General features: G+C 38.5%; 1 protein-coding gene across 1 annotated transcript in view; it reads left to right on the top strand.

Annotated features, from left to right (window-relative positions):
• Positions 1-21,494, top strand: part of ctnna2 (catenin (cadherin-associated protein), alpha 2) — a 303,010-nt gene that overhangs the window by 29,975 nt on the left and 251,541 nt on the right. The gene's annotated exons all lie outside the window — the stretch shown is intronic.

Here is a 21,494-nt window from a genome sequence, read left to right as displayed (position 1 = left end):
CATGGAAAGAACACGGACACGTGTTAAGCAAATTAACTGATTACCTTTTCCATAAGACAAACAAAAATAACATCTCCCTCAAGTTTTGTAAAGTTACTTTGTTATACATTTACAGTATACATTCCCTCTTCTGAAGGAATTTTGCGTAGTTTGTCAGTTTCAGCACATTTAACTTGCACAAGACTTAGTTTGGCTCTGACAATTTGGCTGTAATACTACATGTGATACAAAATATATTTTCTTGCTGCCATCTAGTGGTTACCAGATAATAATGCATTCTTTCAGATCAATATAGTGCTCTATTATTGTGCTTATTATAGATGATATCATTGATGTCCGACACTATATTACATATATTTCACTTAATATTCTGAAAGACAAAAAAAAAACAAAACAAAAAAAAACACTCTTGACGTTCTTCAGGTCAAAGTCAAAGCTTTTAGTTGATGCTTACAACTAAACTGAATTAACTCTTCACAACTCTAGCACAGTGACTGTTTTGCTTTGAAGTATTTACTGTAATCTCATTAGGCCATCGTGTATATTTCATGGTATCAAAGCTGTTGACCTGATGGTATTTGCAGTAAGACAGTGACCCCTTGTGGTGATGTTGGAGCATTACTGTGAAGTTTTTTTGTTTTTGTTTTTTTTTTCTTTTGCAGCAACAGCATGTTGTTGGGCAAAAGCAGAAGGATGCATACACCTAGACAGTGACATTTCCACCAAACCGGAGCATGGGCCCATCAGAACGGCATTGATTGTGTTTTATGTAAAACAGAACAACCTTTTAGAAAAGCAAAAGTGCAGCATAATTCCATTTCATTTGGCAGACATGGCAGACAGGCAGCAGTTAAATGAGACAAATTGCCCTTTGCTTAGCCCCCTGTGCTCGCTGAGGCTGATGCATGTTTAATTCCTATCTGACGCAGAGCTTGGTCAGAGCCGATCAGAATAGTAATGGGCTCATATACCAGACGAACCTGTGGGATTTCATTTGGACCGTCTCGTGTCTTTGCAGTTTGTGATTGGTCTGACTGCAGATTTACCAGCATATGTTGTTTTCAGGATGTGTGTTCAGATTATTCTCTCACCCATGGCTCATACGACACGCTGGCTCTGTCTTCAGTAATGGATCTTTCCTCGCTGCTGCAGTGAGGAGGATCGTGCTTTCCTTGGTTTGGACACTGCTCTGTCCTCATCTGTTTATGTTACATAACTTTGCTACATCTGAAATTATTTACATTTCAGGGTAAATGACAATATAACTTACGTAAGAATGTTATTTTATGCATTACTCTGGCCACTTTCCTCTGGTGTTTTTAGTTTTCAAGCTTGTCAGTATGTATAGTCGTTCATTTTTGCATTGCAATTTTGCACATAGCACAGACATATTGTTAAGATTTTTATTACATTTAAAATTACTTGTATTATTGAAAATTATGAAAACCACTAACTGAGATCTCCAATAAATAGTAGGCCAATGTTTTTTTTTATTTAAAGTTTTGAAGAACTTCACAATTTGACCTAATATGGCATTGACTTTTAACATTCAGTAAAACATTTCAAATTGGCTAAAACAGGGGTCTCCAACCTGTAGCTCAGGAGCTACTGGTAGCTCTCCACTCCCTTTCAAGTAGCTCACCAAGGGATTTATGAATTGAATGAATTTATGAAAGTATTATGCTGAATAAGTCAAATTTGATTATTTAAATGGCTATTACTATTGTACATGTATCATTTTGATGCCTAAATTTGTACACTAATAAATGAATAATGATTTATGTTTTATAGGCATCTAACTGTACCTCATTTAAGGCTCGCTGTGGCCCTTATATTTACTCAATTTCTTGTGACCACTAAAATGAGTAGCTCTCTTGTCATCTCTGTTTTATAAAAGTAGCTCACCGGAGGAAAAAGGTTGGAGACCCCTGGGCTAAAACCTAAGCATTTTAGCACTTTCCCTGTTTAAATTTAAGTTCTTATGTAAAAATCAATTTTTTTGTCAAAACAAAATTTTTCTGATACATTTCACTCTAATATCAGCATTTCACTACATGACATCTGCCATGTTACCGAATGACGGTTCAACTGAAATACAAAAAAAAGGCTTTTCTTTTGAAACAAACAGTGTGAAAACTCAACCAAATCGCACTAGCAACATCTAACTATCTTTAATATATTTACTGTCCCATTGAATTTTGAATAATTACTAATTAATCTACCAAACCTAATCTCCTTCCCTTATGTGATTTATTTTCCACCTTCCACGGTGGTAGGTCTCTGTCACCCTCATTCAGCTCGGCTCCTCTACCAGAAGCCTGGGAGCCTGAGAGTTCTGTGCAGTATCTTTGCTGTTCCCAGTACTGCACTTTTCTGGATTGAGATGTCCTTTGTTTTTCCCGGTATCTGTTGTAGCCACTCTTCCAGTTTGGGGGTTACGGCCCTGAGTGCTCCGATCACCACGGGCACCACTGACGCCTTTACTTTCCAGACTCTCTCCAGCTCCTCCTTGAGTCCCTGGTATTTCTCTAGTTTCTCGTGTTCCTTTTTCCTGATACCATCACTTGGTATTGCGACATCCACCACCACGGCTCTGCTCTGTTTCTTATCCACCACCACTATGTCGGGGTGAATAAGAAAAACCATCACTGAAACATATATACACTTTAATATAGTAGCATATATAGTTTTATCTGTATAATAAATCATGCAAATAAAATTGTAAAAGAAATGCAGATGTTTTTTAGTTAAATGTTTAATGTTACCTACAACAGTCACAGGTTTGTCTCACCAAATGACAAATTCTGTTTCACTGAATGACAATTTTTGTGTTACTGAATTACATTTTTCATACATTTTCATTCTAAACTGGTTTATACTTTATCCATCAAAGAGAAACAAAAGCATCAGTGCTGACTGCTCACACCAAGCACTGATTTCAAATGTAATATTTACGAGCAGTTTTAAGCACATTTTGAACATTGCACTGAATGACATCCAAAATTGTGGCATTTATACTTCTCCACAAAGGCATCACCAGCAAAAAGTAAAAAGCCAAATCTGCATCTTGTTTCCACTTTAGAGTCCAGCATGGTCCACAGAGTGATGTCAGCACTTGATACATGGGGCTTCTGGACACAAAAATGCCAACGTCAGGTCACTGACCCAAATATACTAAAGCATGATCGAAAACTGTACACAGTAACTTGACAAACCTGATGCAATGTGCAGTTTCATTAGCAGGATGCAGCTAATTGTGGAAGGAGAGAGTTAGTGTAAAAAAAAACAAAAGTGAAGCTTTTAAAACATGTTAATACTTTATTTTCGGCATATTTGGCATTTTCAAATCAATAAAAGGAAACTTGGTGATGTAAATATGTTATGTGGTAGAAATGAAATAGAGATTGTAGTTTACAGAGAGATATTTTTGTATAAGCAGGGTTGTAACTAAGTGCAGGTGTCACTTTGTTCCCGTGGCCCCACCATATGGGCCCCGCACTGGACATGGTTGAGTTTAGTGGCTCAGGTGCTCCAGAACATGTACAGGTTGAACTCAAAGGTTACATATTAATTTAAGTGCTGACCACAGATGCAGCTCTGAAATAACATCAAAGGGCAACTATTGAGTGTGACCAAAAAAGTACACAAACTCACCAACACCCGTGGTACACAAAACTAGTTACAGTCAGTCAGCTGAGGCCTTCAAAGAAAACCTACTGTGCTTGTTTCTGCTATATAGCTACAGTCTCTGACACCCATAGATCATTGTTATAATCCGTATGTTTTCATAATATCTAGAACGACTTGATTTAAAAAAAACAAAAAAAAAACGAGTCCGCTCACTTTGCAGTAGAAAATTCCCATGCCCAGTGAGAGCTGTCATTGCTGTAAACATCATGACAATAAAGAGTCCACACCTCTGATGGATACCTGCACATTACACTAGCAAGCAGCAGTTTTTTTTTTATTTATTTGTATGTATGTGATGCTGCAGAATCCTATATGCATCACCAATTAAGAAAATAAAACTGAAGAATGAACTAAGTACAGAGCAGTGGGTTTATGATAAGAACTGGGGTAGGTCTGCAATATGGCATCTTGAAAATAAGCAATTTAAAGATTGCACAAACATGTACTAATCACTCCAGATACTATTTGGGATGAGTAAATGAAAGGAAACAACTATAACCTGGTTAAAAGTTGATTTTGCATAATAGGTCTGCTATAATTAAAACTCATTTTAGTTATTGCTATTGCCATTATATTGCTTTTATATTTTTAATTATTGGTAATACTATTAGGTTGTACTTGAATTCTGTAATTCTTTCTAATCCCAGTCCCAGATATTCTCCTTATGCCAGTCCAAAACTGCAGAAATAAGAGCAGGTGCTACATGAAATTCAAGTGTGCATAAAAACGGGAAATAGTCACTGCAAGAAGACAGATCATTTGAATTTCCAATACCACAAAGAAAAATGCAAGAGGAGAGACGCACCTCTAGAGGCATAAGTGTCCTATTGCAATGAGTGTCGTTATGTGTGGGTACAGATGGAGTTCAGGCCCTGTGGGCATGAGCACACACTGTAGCTTAGAGACAAGACTGTAGGTCACAGAATGCACAACATAATGACAAGTGTTGGAGCACTGCATCGCTCTAGAAGAGAGAAGGGCTGGAGATCGGTCAGTCTGTGTGAAGGACGCACTCTGAAAACAAACCAGTCTGTCCCCACCTGTGGCCTGGAAACTGCTCTGATTATACACTACATCCTTTTCATTCTTTTTTTCTTTTCTCATTTGTCCAACTAAATGCAATCCAAATGTTTTTTTCTTTTATGCTTAAAATGACCTCACTTTATAAATGGAATTCATAATGATCCAGTTTATCTCATTAGTTTGTACACTCTTTGGATCACTTCTATATGAGTACAAAAATCCCACCTACACCATATAATTGATACAATGATCTTGCTCAAACACTGCTCTTGTCTAATATGAATTTCAAACTGTTGCATAGCTACAAAAACATGGTCATGTTTGCAGTCCCTATGATGACCAGCAGATGGCAGTAGTTCTTTTCTTCACTTGTCCAGTTTTTTCGTTAAACAATTCCCCACCCTGCCCATGTATTTTCCATTTTTATCCCTTTTTCCTTAGAAACAGATTTTCACAGAGGCTCATTCACTGTTATCAGGCCTGCATTACAATGTGCAGTTTACAGATGAAGGATTGAATATGTGATTTATTTTATTTATGTTAAAATAAATCGCATATGCACTTTGACAAACATCTAGTTTTGTGACCACCAGGATCCTCACTGACACAGTCACACATCCCCAGTGAGCTCTGTGCACTGCCCTATTCACTGCACTGTAGGGAGAGGAGGACTCTGTGTCTCTCCCTCTCCCTCTCCTTCTCTCTTTTCTCTTTCTCTCTCCCTCTCCCTTCCTTTCTCCTTCGTATGTGTAGTGTCATCATTGCTGTGTAGAGGCACGCTGACCGTAGATCGGTGCGCACACATCTGTTTAGACCCACTCTCTTCCCCACAGTGGAGCCCGCAGCACACTTGTGCATCACACCATCGCTTTGTTGTTTTATATTTCCATCTGCTTGTCCTCCTCTTCTTTGTTCTTTTTTGGGGTTATTTACACAGTGTCTTTCTCACCCCCCTCTCACCCCCTATTCTCCTTTGGCCCTGCCTCTATTGTCTGAAGTGTCTGAATGTGACTGCGCCTACATGCTTACTCTGAGCCTATTTATTTTCTGTGTTGTGTTTTCAAGCAGAACTCTCCTCTATAATATTGCGCAGCATATGCTGGTCTTCAGTCTGCATACATTTAGGGCTAACTATAACCGGATTTATTCAGCTCAGGAAAGGCGCACTTAACAGGCTTTTTCTGAGCCCCACTGTGGCAAACATTGCCTTCTCAGTGTAAGTCATTTTAGAAAGCTGCGTGTATCCATCTGCTCTGTGCCAGGCAATTGGCTACATTTATGTTTATTGGATGAGACCTTGAGACACTGCATGAGTTACTGTTAACTCACAAATACCAGCTTCTGTACAAATGAAGAGAAGCTTGTCTGTCTTATTTCTTACTCTATTACACCCAGTTGTTTTTTAGACTGTGAAAAGGTGTTCCTTCTCTGGTAAGCAGACACAGAATTTGATGGATAGGTATTTCATTGAACAGTGGCTGTCCAGCAGTGACCTTTTGGTATGGTTCATTTGTGGCTGATGTTGCCTATGAGTCATGGCTCCAGCTTCCTCAGAAACACAGTGGCAGTGGGAGAGACTTGGCTATAATGTATGTAGATGTATTCCTAACTGAGGGATGGCTTTCCTGGTAATTGCAGTATCAATCTATGCACTTCTTTGCTGTCTCATTTCTTGCCCGCTCTTGGTCCTCTCTCATACAGTGTGCATACATGAGGCACACATGCACTCAGCTCCTCTCATCATTGTTTCCTCTCACACTTTGATGGGCTGCTTAAACATGGAGGTGGGCGACAGTGACACATTAGCATGATCACAGTACTTGTACAGTGAAGTCAGGCCAGCATTTACACTAGCTCAGGATTCCTCACATGTAAATGATGCATGACGTATAAAGATGCAGACGGAGCATTCGCAGGGGCTGCCTTATGAGAGCTTATGTCAGTGTTCTTTTCACCTGTGTTGAGCCACTCGTGATCCCACAGGTGCTCCTCCTAATTACAACATCCTCTGCCTGCCCATTACAACTCTGCCTCATTTTCCTTGGGCAGATGCGCCTGTCATAAGAAATATGAATGGGGGGGCTAAGCTGAAGTAATGGGACATGACCGGGGTGATGGAGAACTATTGGTTTGTTTGTTGCTGTACACTAATTAGCTCCATCGTCATGGCAATAAGGCATAGATGGGCTGTGAAGGATGCAGAGAGGAGACGCTCGTGGGCAGATTGTGTTATAGGAGCCTTATGGTGGGATATTATGTTGACAATAATGCAGGTAGCCTCCAACTATTGCTCTCATATAGTGTTGGTAATCTTTGTCTAATATTTTTTTTAATACTTAATGAAGTCAACAGTGTATATGGGCCAACAGAACAGTAGGTGCTGTATTAATTGTCTAGAGAAAGCTGATTAACATGGTCTTTGGATGATCTTTCCTCTCCTGTCTTTAAACAAGGACTTGGCTCTGCATTACAAAGCACGAGCAGCATAAAACTTGGGTGTTTTCTGAGTGGATGCAGTCAATGACTGCAAAGAGCCAAAGATGCGTTGCTTTCAAGTCGAGGTCCTCTCTGCAGGAGCCTCTCACGCCACCCTGCCCACTCACTCCTATCATCGCTCACACAATAATTGTATTGTACACAGAAGTACACAGAGGAACACTGAAGTACTGTCAAGTTCCCCCTCAAGGATCAAGGCGAAGGTTTGGATACAAAGCCCCTCTGGTCAAATTCTCATTTGTTTTCTCAGCCCAAGGTCTATGCAAAAATTCTTGCAAGCCACTTAAAACAGCAGTGTAGTTCAAAAGATTAGACTTTTTAAATATATATAAGTTGTATTCATTCATAATTAGGGGTGTGCTAAATTAATATATTGTGATACTACATTTGGTAATACAGTATTGTTCTTGTGGGCTGCTGTATCGAAACATCGTCTTTGCATTTTTTGGTATATTTTAGTAAATTATTTTGTGATGGTGCTACAATTTAGATTTTTGCTCAGAGAAGGGAAACTTTTATGCAAATACACTCGACCTATTCACTGTTTTCATGGTTAAAACTGGTTTATTCCATATCGAATGTGCACAAGTAGTGGTTGAACAAAGAAATACTGTTCTTAAAATGTATTTTGTTCTTAAAAATAGTGATATATTTCAGAACATCATGTGCAGTATAACGATTATCACATGTGATAATATTGTATCAAGAGCTATGTATTATCGTATCAAATCGTGAGGGACTCTGCGATTCCCAGTCCTATACATAATAATATAGGCATGTGCACACAAACAATAACATCCTTTATGGAGTCTAGTGGATTAAGTCTGACAGTAAACTCCTGGTGGATTTGAGACCAGCTAAAAGTTTATAAATGAGCTGCTAGTCTGATTTCTGCGCCCCTTTTAACTAAACTGCCTTCTTACCTCAAAGGATCTCTTGGAAAAAAAAGCAAAGCACTTTCTCCGGGCAGAATATATGGGTTAGCATTTTGGAAAACTTTACTAACGCCTTTTGCACTACCTTTTAAGTCAGAGTTTGGTTTATTTACAGTAGAGCCCTGTACAAAGCACTCAGCCTGGCAAATGTACACTCTAAAGGGTTGACATAAAAGTGAACAGGACTTTTTATAGGCCGATAAAAGGTGGATGTTAACAGGGACGCCTCCCCTACAGCTCTAGGTGGAGATGGTGGTCAGACAGATTTACCGGCGACTACACAGACTATCCAACCTACTATAATGCAATCTACTCAAATTAAATAATTAGGAACATACTTAGTTTTAAATAAGCCATTGAGAAATTATAAACCATGGATGCAGCTAAATAAATAAATTCATCCACCAGTCAACCTGTCACAATAATTACAATCCAATCCAAGTTTATTTGTATGGCACATTTTATAAACAAGACAGTTGTGCAGTTGTGTGACAAGTGCTGCACATAGCAATTTAACTTTAAAAGTCAGCAGAATTATGTTGAGGACAAAAGAAGCTAATAAAAACAAATTAATACTAATAGTAACATCAATAAATAAAAGCATAAATAAAATAAAAGAATAAAATAAATACAATACTGACTTCTCATTCAATATATAATAGCTCGAATCATGTATATGTTTTTATTGCAATATAATACATTAAGATTTGAGCTGAAGACTGATGAAAAATGCACTTCCAGGTCTAATTATAGGTTTTATCTGCTGTTTATTTGATGTAGCTCATTCTTGTTAATGATACTGAATTTCAAAAGATGGTTTTCTGGGATTATCCTGCTTAATTTTTTCTTCGTTAGTGCCATAAAGTGGTTTCAATATTATCTTTTTATAACAATATTTCCGGGTATGTTTTTGAGGAGGTAAGATCATGATATAGGACCTTTTTAAATCAATGAGAATTTTTTTAAATCAATGAGAAATTATAAGGGAACCAGCTAAAAAAAACTTTAAAAATCTATCCACCAGTGGCAGTGAAGGACCCCATTAATGATCTGCTGTCCATTGGTCATTACAAGTCTGCTCTGATGTGCAGTGCTTCTCCCAAATGAGACTACTCCAAAAGTAGAAAGCATCCCAACTCACACACTTACAAACACTCACAGAGTCCCGGGCGGTATATTTGAATACCGTGGCAACCAGAAAGCCCTTAATTTCCCCCTGTGGCTTACAGACCGGGAGAGATGCCCCATATCCTAGATCTGGTTGGAACAAGCTCTAATGCACCACTGAAGAGGCACAGATCACAGTGGCTTTGTTGACAGGCCAATTTAGCTGTCATTTGGAGATAATGGAGTGGTCGGTGGCAGAAAGTGTACTTGCAGTAAGAGCATTTGAGCTGCAACTTAGTAATGCGTCTTTCTGGAAGGCCTTGCGTGACACAACCGATCAGATTTATGTAAGCCAGACTGAGAAATACGTCTGATTAGCAAGTTTTATGTTGTCATTGTCTGTATTATTGACTTTGATGTATATATTTTGCAGCTTTGGCGCAACTAGTAGAAATACATGTCATATTTTTATTGTTCAGATTTAGAAAGACTTTACTGTTCCACAAGGGAAAGCTGACACATAACAATAAATGTTATATCAAAGAGCTCACATATAAATGTTAATATTACATTCCAAATCAAGTAGCAAAAATAACAAGAGACTGTTGTCAAATAAGGCATACTGTATTTTTCGAACTATAAGGCGCTCTAGAGTATAAGTCGCACCAGCCAAAAAATGTTTAATGAAGAAGAAGAAAAACATATAATTCGCACTTTTTGGGGGAAATTTATTTTATAAAATCAGAGACCAGGAACCGACATTTCATCTTGAAAGGCAAGTTATAATAATAACAACCATAGAACAGAGAACAACAGGCTGTTAACGTAACATATTAAGAGTTATTCAGATAACTATAGCATAAACAACAGAACAGAACAGGACAAGTTTACCAAGCTCTTCATCTCACTCCAAATCACTAAATTCATTGAGTTCTTCATTCTCGGTGTCATTTCTGAGCACCTCCGCAACCTTTGTAGGTAAACGGAGCACCGTTTTCTCTTCTGCATTGCTGTTGTCAGACTCAGCAGCAGTTCCAGTTAGAATTAGTCCAGCCTTTCTGAATCCCAACAGGATGATTTCAGTTGTCACTAAAGTCCAATCTTTGTCACTCTGTCCAGTGACTTCCAGGAAAGTTGCGCTTTCTCCAGTCCCTCACAAGTTTCTGACTCCAAACATTCTGCTGCTTGATTACTGTTTTTGGCTGCACATGTCACTACTTGGTGCAGGACAGATGCCCATTCTGCAGGAGATATGCGCAGTAGAGGGCAAAGTGATGGAGGTACAGAAGTAACAGGAGTAGCAGATATATATAGCAGACACACAAGCCTAGAACACCCTCTCGCAGCTATCAGGACCACCCAAATCATGCAAAAAAAGTGTGACTTATAGTCCGGAAAATACGGTAATTGCATAAATGTATATGTACAAGTAAAGATAAAAAAATACAGAAATATAGTAATGCAAATATCTCGGCTATAGAGGTTGTAAGGAGAAACGGTGCACATATAGTGAATAGTGATTGATATGACAGTGATATGTGTAGTGGAGTATAGTATGACTGTAATCCTGTATATCTCACTGTTTGAGCAGAGCATTATGAGGTCAGCACAGTTCAAGTAATAAAATAAATTGCAGGCAAGTTATCTAATAGAGTAGCTAGACTTGTGGACATTTGTTTGCTATGTGATTATGCGAATATGAATGTGGACTGAAGCCTGTATTGAAAATGAAGCATCCCCATGAGGCTGCATGGTTTTCAATGACAGAGCATGTACATCACCACAAAACAAGACAGACAGGCATCTCACTGCTGCTGCTAGTTTAGATATTACATGATTCTATTCACAATCTCAAGCATTTGTACGATGTGCCGGTCTGTACACACACTTATAGTTTGATTGAATTCAAAAAGGAGCAGGGCCTGTGTTCATCCTAACTGAATGGGTGAAATAGCTAAAGAGTTGTGTTCCAGTCTTGTTTTGGTGCAGCTCTGTAACTGCTCAGTCTAAGCCCGCAGGTGAGAGCTCCCCTGGGAGGAGAGTGCACTTGAGACGCCGCTGTGCCACAGGGCCATGCTAGGGTAATGTGTGCAGCTCAAGCCTCCATCCTCCATTTAAATGACTTTGCATCTGTCTCCCTTCTCTGTCCGCCCTCCTCTCTGTTCACACATTCATTTTCACTTCCATTTGCATTGCTCCATCTTCACACTTTCTCTACAAACCACGGTGGCTTCCTTTCAAAATAGGGACGATTTGAGTTAAGATTCTTGCAGGAAGGAAGATTGCCTTATTTTGATCATTACCAGATTCTAAACGTGGAAGAGTATCTCTCTGCAGCCAGAATTTCTCTTAGAATCTCTTCTAATAGCAGAAAAAAGAACCATCAGACTTTTGTGGCATGCTCAATTGAAGAGGCTGCACACTTTCAAACTGTTTCATGTATAAACTTTAACTGCACATTAATGTGATTTTTTATTTTTATTTTAATTTTTTTTACAAGAATGTGTAAAAGATGAGATCGTATCAGTCAGTTATGTAGGACAATGAAAATAATCCGTATGGACATGAAGCATGTGATGGGCATGAGTTAGTAACCTGCATGTTTAAATCTGGCTATTAATGGGTAATGATTCTTGTCAAATTTAATAATCGATGGATAGGCCTTGGCCTGTATTGATCGATCAAGATTTTAGATTCAATTTTATTTTTTCATAAAAGGAGATTATGCCCTGTAATGTTAATTTCATGAACATAAACAAGGTAAACTATTAATTGGCCTCTTTAATCCAATTTCATCCTCCAAAGGAAAGATTTTTCTCTAAACAATGTTCTGCGTACTGCCTCAATTAAAAAAGAATATCACTGACACAACCTACTGTCAAAAGGCAGAAGCACTTTTTAAGTTTTCTGTTTACATGTAAGGGGAAAGTTAAGTATTATTGAGAGTGTTTTGAAATGATCGAAGATGCAGTATGGAAATCGAAAATCAAATACTGATAGATATTACAGTTAGCCTCGAATTTAGACACTCATTTGAACAGCTATCAATTCTAAAAAAGTCACATTCACAGGACAGAAATGAACCTTTCCTGAATAGCTTTAGACTGATCTTGAGCTGCAGCAGAATATACATAGCATAGTATACGCCCATGGACCACTAGGGAAACTGGGAATCTGGATGACTGAGGGATTACACAGAAGACTACATGGTAATATAAAAGAAAGTAGTTTTTTATTGTCATTGTATCTGAAGTGGTATTGAGTTTATTCCTTAGTATCAACAATGAGTATGAAACTAATGTGCCAACGTGCTAATCAGCTGTACCCCGGTGTTGCAACATTACATCTGACTGTAGAGCCCAGTGTTACTCGGAGCTATGGATGGTGCCTCCTGGGCCCTCATTGTCATGGCAACCCCTTTGCTTTGTCTTTGGCAAATGCTGCCATTGCCTCAGGCCCCTGTCTAAGTTCAGAAAGTGCTCAGTGCATGGTGTGTGTGGTACTAATCTTCATTAAGACACCAGGACGGTGGTGTGACTCAGGCTTGCCCAGTGTGAGAGGTCAATCCTGCGGAGGAATTAAGAAAGTCTAGTCCCTCCTCCACCCCCACAGGCCAAAGAGAGGACAAAGGACACATAGATTTAAGTGGTAATCACATCTTTATGTGCCTCACAGTTCTAATTAGCTTCACTTTGTCATTGCAATAAACTGTTGTTAATGAGATGAGATTAGCAGGTGAACTGTGAAGGTGTTAATTATCCCCAAAACGACTATTCCTCTAAAAATATTTCCACATGTTTATTTTTTAATATCCTCTACTGTACTGAATTTTTTTTGAGTGTCAAATCATAAGAGAAGCACAAACTAGAGCAGCAATAATACACAGTTTAATACTTTTTATTTTCAGTCTCCTTTTACCATATAGCTGACGAATCTGATCAAACTTAAACTCTGAAAGCTGAAATGAAATGTAATTTGACCCATTTCCGAGTGAGATGAGAGAAAAGTCCATTACTGAAATAACCCCACAATTTCTTCCTTGACGCAAATGTTTAGCGAAACGTTGTAACGCACATCATGAACAATAATGCACCTGATGGTAGGTATGGCTCTGAGACTCTATGGGTCCAGCAACATTCATACTTCCACCTTCAGATATGTTTCAGAACCACTTTAAAGATTGCCACTGACTAGGCAGGGGCCAGTTATTCACCTTGAAACTACCATCCATTGTGCCTTGTTCCTTTGTACTAAAAACACATGCTCAGTTTCATATAGTATGATAAGACTGCAAATGTAAAAATCAAACCACAAAAGTAAAAATTGAATGAAAATTGGATGGATTGCATTTACATTTTATACTGAATAAAAAGTAAGATTGTGTTCAGAGTGGTGCTGTCACAATGCTATAATTTTCAACTTAAATATTAGTACTTTCTTTGTGTTATGTGGTCTTTATATTATTTCTGATGCAGCTTTCAGTTCCAATTTTGTTCTGTTTATGTTATTATTATTATTATTATTATTATTATTTTATTTTGCTCAACTGAGTAGTTTTGATACTCGTTTTATTATCGATTAACGTCTGATTTTTGATACTTTTAACACCTTACTTCGAGTGCTCATCTCAAATATGCCCAAGAGTATCAACATTTGCGCAGAGTGGAAAATGAACTACTAAACTGAATTTCAAAACATGAAAAATCTATGGCAACATTTTTATTATTTTTTTGCTATTCAACAGGATTTTTTTTTTTTTTATTTTTTTACAGTGGACTTTCTTTTACTTAAATAACTGCAGTATTTGCGATTTCATAATTGCACCAACCAGCAGTTTTGATTCAGTTGTGATATATTGTGCAGTCCTTGTACATGGAGGCAACAGCTTCAAAATATTTCTATAAAATCGTGTTTGTCTGGCTCTTTATGTTTCCTGAGATCCTGTTATCTCTCCATTCTGGACTGCCAGGAAAACCCAGACTTCCAGAAACAAAGCTTAGCCCTATCTATTGAACACAGCAAATGAGATTATAGAGAAAACAGCAGGTGTACCTCGGCTCCTGACCTCTTCTTGGACTCCTTTTATTTCAATTGACAATAATGTCTAGAAGCGACTGGCCCAACCGCTGTTATTTTTCATTTTTGGTTGGTTTTGTACATGGTTACTCAGGTCTTTACAGTAATAGGGATTTGTTATACTCAAGCCCAAGCATAGCATACCAAATGGTGCAGAATTTGTTGTTGTAAAGATTAGGATGCTGGCTGCACAGGTAGCTTTGCATTGAGCTGGTAGCAGATATTGTCATGTGCCTTGCAAATATTCATAGATTCTCACCAAATAGTTGATAATAATAATAATAAAGTAATAAATAATAAAACAATCATAAATAATAGTAGTTAACTGATTTTATATAGCTCTTTTCACAGTAATCGAAGGTCCGTTCTACATAGTGCAACAAAAGGACGGACAAAACAAGTAGTGAGGAAACGGTTAAATGGTAGTGTTCATTAAAGCCCCTCAACAGTGAGTAAACCTTAGGATGAGCCCAATCAGTAGAATAACATGAGTGTAGTAATGATACGGGCTGGACAATTTGGCTATAATGGCTTTACACTTACAGAGAGAGAGAGAGAAAAAAAAACAAAAAAACCTTCATTTGTCATTTTGAACACTTAATGCGCTGGAGCTTTTGCCACATATTGCCCAATTAAACAAGGGAACACAGGAGCAGGCATCATCTCGATAAAAGAATTCAGTTTTATTTCTTCTGAGGATTAAACTAAATGTTTATTTTACACCTAATGTACCTGTGGGGGGAAGAGTCAAAGGAGAAGTTGAGTATTCCCCTGCCATCAGCTGACACAGTGAAATATTGGAAAGTGTCTAGTGCGTCCGCTCAGAGCCAAAGCCCTGTCTCCGTCCGTACCGCCCCTCTCCTAATGCTCTCTCACTACTTGCTGTGGGTCTACATTTTCAGCCGGCTGCCAGAGAGCCCGGGCACCGCTCCAACCACCATTACCTGTGCCGGCAAGGAGGCTTGTTGGCCTTATTATGCTACTGTACTCTGTGATTTATGACTCTGTCTCTGTGCATCTGCTACATTAATAAACATTCGGGCACACACTCATAAATTAACCTGCGGAGCTTTGAATACAAACTGTATCACCGGTATCTCAGCTTAGCGGCCATAGTTTTTGGTAAAAAACATTCTCAGTTTGGGAATAGGTGACTTTCCGAAACAGAAAAGATCAACTGAGGAGGCATCGCAGCGCCGCTGTGGTGTTTTAGAGATCGTCATGGCAACAGAAGAGGAGATGAATGTAATCTAAGAATTGAGCAACTTTGTACATGCAGTGGCTACATCTGTTATGCTAATGTACTAAATATCTGAGTGAAAGAAAAACTAATCTTCTGTTAAATTCATTGTTCAATTCAAATAATAGGCTGATGAAATCTGCTTTTACAACAAAAGATCGTCAAGTGGACTTCATGTAATTCTTGCTTCTCTTAGTAAAAGTACTGCTGCTGTGCTTGCCCCAAATTACTTTCAATTTTCTGATAATTACCTTGAATTAAATCACTTCAATATTCATGTTTGCAAAGAAAGTGAAGTACAAATTACTATTATCTTTTTTTTATTATTCAAAGTACAAATAGCCCATTTAAAAAAAAAAAAAAAAAAAAAACCTGAGCAAAGAAAGACATTGAGTTTGAGTCTGTGCACACCCAGGGGCACTGCTTGTATAGGGCTGCTGATGAAAAGATATCCAGCTATGCATACATATTTGAATCCAAATTTAAATGTGAAAAGATGCCACGGTTACAGATTGCCCAGAGACAGGCAATTTGTTAGTGTTATGTAAAACTGTTGATTATGCTGAAAGTTGCTGGTTCGTTCTCCTAATCAAGTTGATTATGCTCCGAACCCTCAGGTATAGCCTACGTGGGGCCAGTCAGATCGGGGGTTGTCACAATTAAAGCGGCGGTGTGCACGCTCAGACTTTTCATCAACATGTCCTGACAATCTCTGCACTTTGAGGTTCAACATTTATAATCTTGTTGCCACAGTTTGTCACCGGCCTCCCCAGCGTCGTCTACGGTGCGCTCTGAAATACCGCTGCGTACGCCTGCAAATACTGATGACACCACCAGCTCATGGCTAGATGAATGCCTCCCTCATGGCGTCTTAGTGAACTTGTGCATACTAATGAGGCCACTACATGTACAGTAAATAGACCCGGGAGTGTATGTTGAGTGGGTGTGATTGCGCTGTTGTTAGTTCATGCCGTATAGATGATAACAGTACACTCAATGAGGCACACTATTTTAGGAGCCTGCACGGGGCTTTTAGTTAGATTTTCTGCTGGTTATGTTATCTTACTAATTCATGCGTCTTTTTTCCTTCTCTGCTTCAAATGCCCCCGGTTTCTTAATGCATAATTAAAACATGCTTTACTTTTTGATTTTGAATGTGTTTTTTTGTCGTATACATCCCCTATTCAGACGGCAAATTGATGCTTTCCACAACATTGTGTTTTACTGCGTGCACACAGCATGAAGCACAGGTTAAAGCACAAAAGCGGCTGGTTTAATTATTGATGATGTCTTTTAAAGGGAAATGCAATGCAAGCATACACTACATATATATCCTCTAATAGTCTGTATATCTGATCTTTACATAGTTCCCTGAGACATTTTAATTGCTGCAAATATATATTTTAGTCAGAGTCAAGGCCAGGCTGGAAAAAAGGACCCCAGGAAGGACAGATCAACCCAAAGCAGATATGATATTAATACTTTGCAGTGACATCATGCTGGGATGTTCTACATGTATGTATACTGGCATAATGTTCAGCAGTTACCATGCAGACACAATGCACTAATTAACAAACGCAGCCAAATAAGATCTGAAAACTCAAGAAAAATAATACTAAATTGGATTTAAACAACACATTTTCTTGAGCCTGTGATCAATTTTCATGGTCCTGTTTAGGTGTTTGAGTTTCACCAAAAATGTGAGAAGGATTTAAAAACTTGTTGAATGCCCTTCATAGAAGAAAATAACATGTATTCTTTACACCCTCAGAGTGTTACACTGGTCACTGTGGTGTTGATGAATCATACTTGTTTGGTTAGAAGTAACTGATTAAAGACAATTTTGATACTGAATAATATTACAGTTCTTCATGATTTCAATAGCTTTCAAACCCTTGGACACACACGTTTTCTCTCAAACTGTATTCACCTGCTGTTTAAACCTCCTTCAGTGTCGTTCATTTCATAAATATTTACTTGGCCAGATTTAATTGCATTCATTAAAATGTTGAATTCAGCAAAAAATGTTTCCTAAATTCCCTACATGTTTGCAACATTTCCTGTAACATTGTGTGGTATCTTGCTGTTAAGATATTTCATCATTTTAATTGATCCTTTAAAAATAGTCTGACTTAGAAGACTATACTTACATTTAGGACTCAAACACCAAAGTAACAGAAAAGACCTGTATCCAACAGGTACATGTCATTTGTTCTGTTTGTGTTAGTTAAGTGAATAAAATGATTAATAAATGCAAACAAAAATAAGTAAATGCAAAAAAAAAAAAAAAAAACAGTCTGTCTAAAAACTGCTTTGAAATAGTTTAACAAACCAGTTTATGCACAGAAGCAGACCGTGTTATACACGTAACTCTGGATTCTCGGGACATATAATGCCTCAGAGGCAAAACAGGAGGGCCCCCAAAATGTTAAAGAAAATGTATCTGAATTATTCAAATGTTTGTTTACGTATTTTAGTTTGTAATAAATTAACCTTATGCAATTATTGCTTTAACATTTAAATTGAAGGAGGAAAAAACATGACATAATGAATAATGTCAGTCATTATTTGGGGGGCCCTGTGTGGTCTTCGCATTGAGGGGGGCTGTGAAATTGCAGACTGTGAGAATGGCTGCTTTAAACTAAATAATTTATCATATATCATAAATGAGTCACAATATTTGGTTTGGAAGTTTGACTCAATCATCTTCATCATTCTTGACTAAACCTTGCAGATTTTCCACAACTTGCTAAACTGGTCCTTCCTTCCAATGTCTTTAGTTGGCCCCGCTGTAGGATGAGAGCTGGAGCTAAAGCCTCACTCAGGAGCATTAGATTAATCAATGAGAGTGGAGACTATGACTAACACTGCTCACGGCTCACTGTAGCTATGCTTTGTCAAACACGTTTACGGTCACAAGCAAACTACTCCTGAACTCTGGGATGGGACCACCACAGGCTACACCCTGTCAGGCCTGCTGAGACTTTGTCCAAGTCCCTCTCAGACCAAACAGCACAAGTCAAATACCGCTCGGCCCCGGAGGCTCTCATGACATCGGCTGATGTGACACCCGTCCCATCCCGCAGTTAAGGCCCTAAAGTGGGGTCAAATTAATACCCCTGCCCTCTGCGGAGTAAACGCACAGCGCCAGTGGCCAGAATGTACTAACATAGAGTGTTGGGCTTCAAGCAATATGTACATGAATCAAATCTGTACTATACATCATTCGCACATTTTTATTTTGTTAAAACATTTCTGAAAAGATCAATATTGAGCCAAGGCCAAACACGTATTAAGCTACTACAGCTAACATTACTAAGTTAAAGCAAATGGGTCATTTTGATTGGTACATAAAAGGGTTTCGTGGTTGACTGAAAATGGCATAAGACATTTGCCCACTGCATAGTATTTATGCACCTTCTCTATCACTGACTTAGAATTTAATGACACATTTAATAACATTACGGGCCCAGATGCACATGTGAGCCTCTTCCAACTGGCCCCTGCCAATTACGCTGAAACCCTCCCAGCTCTTGTCGAGCCAGCATTTGCTGCTCTCTCTCTTCCTATTCCCAATCCCGCTGATAATTGAAACCTGACATGAGTGTGGAATAACAATGGAGTGGACTCTTCAGGGAATGTCTTCTGACTTCCTTCATGTTCTCCTGCTTGTATCTTTCCACAGTGATATCCCTCATGCCCCAGCTTCTTTATGTTCCCATGTTCCTTTTTCTGATGCTGACATGTGAATAGCCTCACACGCAAATATCAGCCATCACATTTTTACAATGTACTAAACAGCAGTGTGGGTAGTGGATGCATGCAACTTAAAGTGTGAATGATTTTAAAAATATTTTTATTTAAATGGTTTTTCATTTTTATGATTCTCTCATTTTGACTTAAGTCAACTGGACAAAAGTTTTTTGAGTGAAGACCTTTCACAGCTCATCCAAGCAGCTTCTATAGTTTCAATAGACCTAGCTGACAAGCGGAACCCGTAAACAAGTATGTTAGTTTCAGTGTAGTCTGCAGTGTAGTTAGCTCCTCCCTTCAAGTAGATATAAGGCAGTGTCCACAAGCAATCTGACCAGAACTGAATAAGCAGCTTGGATGAGTTGCAAAACTTCTTCACTCAAAAAAACTTTGTCCAGATGATAGAACAAATTTTTCTTTTGCTATTTTGCTCAGCATGGCTGTTTTCTTGATCCATACCAAACAAGTCCTGAATATTGAGCTTCCTCTTCTAATTGCCAAATCGATGTGATGTTTATTCTTATCAATCTAAGAAACATAAATGACTAAAATCTCTATTGCAAAGCACAATTACAGGTTAAATGTTGTTCTTAGTTGTGCTGGAGCTACAATTCATTTGTTAGGGACCATAGACACAACATAATGGCAATGACACTCTCTGTACCTTTTTTTTGGGTCTTATTCCGCATCATTTAACAGTCTGTCAGTCCGCCCCAGGATCAGTCTGGCTTTGGAGTCAAATCACTTCACCTGTGCTCAAGAGCTCTCTGAATAGTAGTTATCATTTCAGTCAGTACACATATTAGCACCACCTCGGAATGCTAAAATAAACGCTGTCTTTTACCTGGGAGAAAATGCACTGATCTGTAATCTGTAAAAAAGGTTGTTTAAAGAATCCAGCCTCTCTAAAACATCATACCACAAGCTGCTCTCAATGGCCTATTACAATTTAACGGCAGCACTAAAAGCTGCATCATCTCAATAAGAATGAGAGGGCTGTAGTCTGGGTCATATTCCTATAACACCAGGAAGCTGCTAGGAAAAGAGCAACACAAATTAGCAGATTTCGAAGCTTTAGAGTTGGCAATAAGGGCGGCCATTTTCTGTGAGTGGGGTTACTGCCTCCCACATCCAGCCTTTGGTGTTCAGTGTCAAACAGAGAGAGTGTGAGGCTCCTCTCAGTGGCTATCTCAGTGTGAGATTGTGGTGGTGTAGTCCGGTCTGCATGTGGAGGAAGTGATTGCAGATACCAACAGTGAATAAATGAGCAGCCAATTAGCATTTGTTGGCAATTAACATTAACAGTCACACAAATGAGCTCTGCGGTTATGTTTCATGTTCTATTTTATCAATCCCCCACACAAAGAGATTGGTTATTTGTTCAGTTAGTCAAAAATGCATTCCAATGAATGCAGCACTGATGGCGAATATTTTAAGTGGGATTGGTGTTTAATATTAACCCGATTCATCAGCCAGTTTCACTTTGTGGAAACGGTCTGACCTCATGGCATTAGGATTTGTTTGTTCGACAGTAGTTAGGAAGTAGGGCAATAATATATTTCCCCTTGATAAAATTCACCAAACATTCTCTTTGTTCCAGCTTTAAAACCTCAATCTCGGGAATCGTTACAAACACAGAATGTGGCTTCGTCTACATCAATCTTGACTGCTTTGTTTAATGTTGTGCTGTACCACAAAAGGGACCCTGACAGGTTCTTGAGTTTGACATCATGGCTTCACAGCTCTTCGCTGATTGGCCAGCATGCCAGGATGGCCAGGATTCTTGCAAACCGCCTAGTGTATTCTGATTCCTGAACTAGTTGCTGAAGAGAAATTAAATTGAGTGGAGGCACGAGGTGGCATCAGCCTGGCTGGGTTAATATATTTACTCTTGATTAATAGAAATATTTAAAACAGATCTTCTTGTAGCCATGAGTCAGTGAGTGGACACCTATTTGGTCAAGGCAAATGATGGAATTTCTCTATATATACAGTTGTACTGTAGGAAAAGTACCTAATTGAATTATCCTTTAATATTTGACATTTCTGACTCACATTTGGTTGTCTGCTTTATGTTTTGTTGACTGAAGCATTTAAAGTTGCACTATGTAACTTTTCTAATGGATGGTCTGCCACCTGCTTGTATCTACTGAGAGGTTATTATTGGTATTTCC

This window comes from Boleophthalmus pectinirostris, unplaced genomic scaffold, assembly GCF_026225935.1.
Source record: "Boleophthalmus pectinirostris isolate CB_2022bp ecotype Guang Dong unplaced genomic scaffold, ASM2622593v1 HiC_scaffold_22, whole genome shotgun sequence".
Classification (NCBI taxonomy): domain Eukaryota; kingdom Metazoa; phylum Chordata; class Actinopteri; order Gobiiformes; family Gobiidae; genus Boleophthalmus; species Boleophthalmus pectinirostris.
The sequence above is the reverse complement of the archived record's forward strand: the minus strand, read 5'-3'. Positions and strand labels throughout refer to the sequence as shown.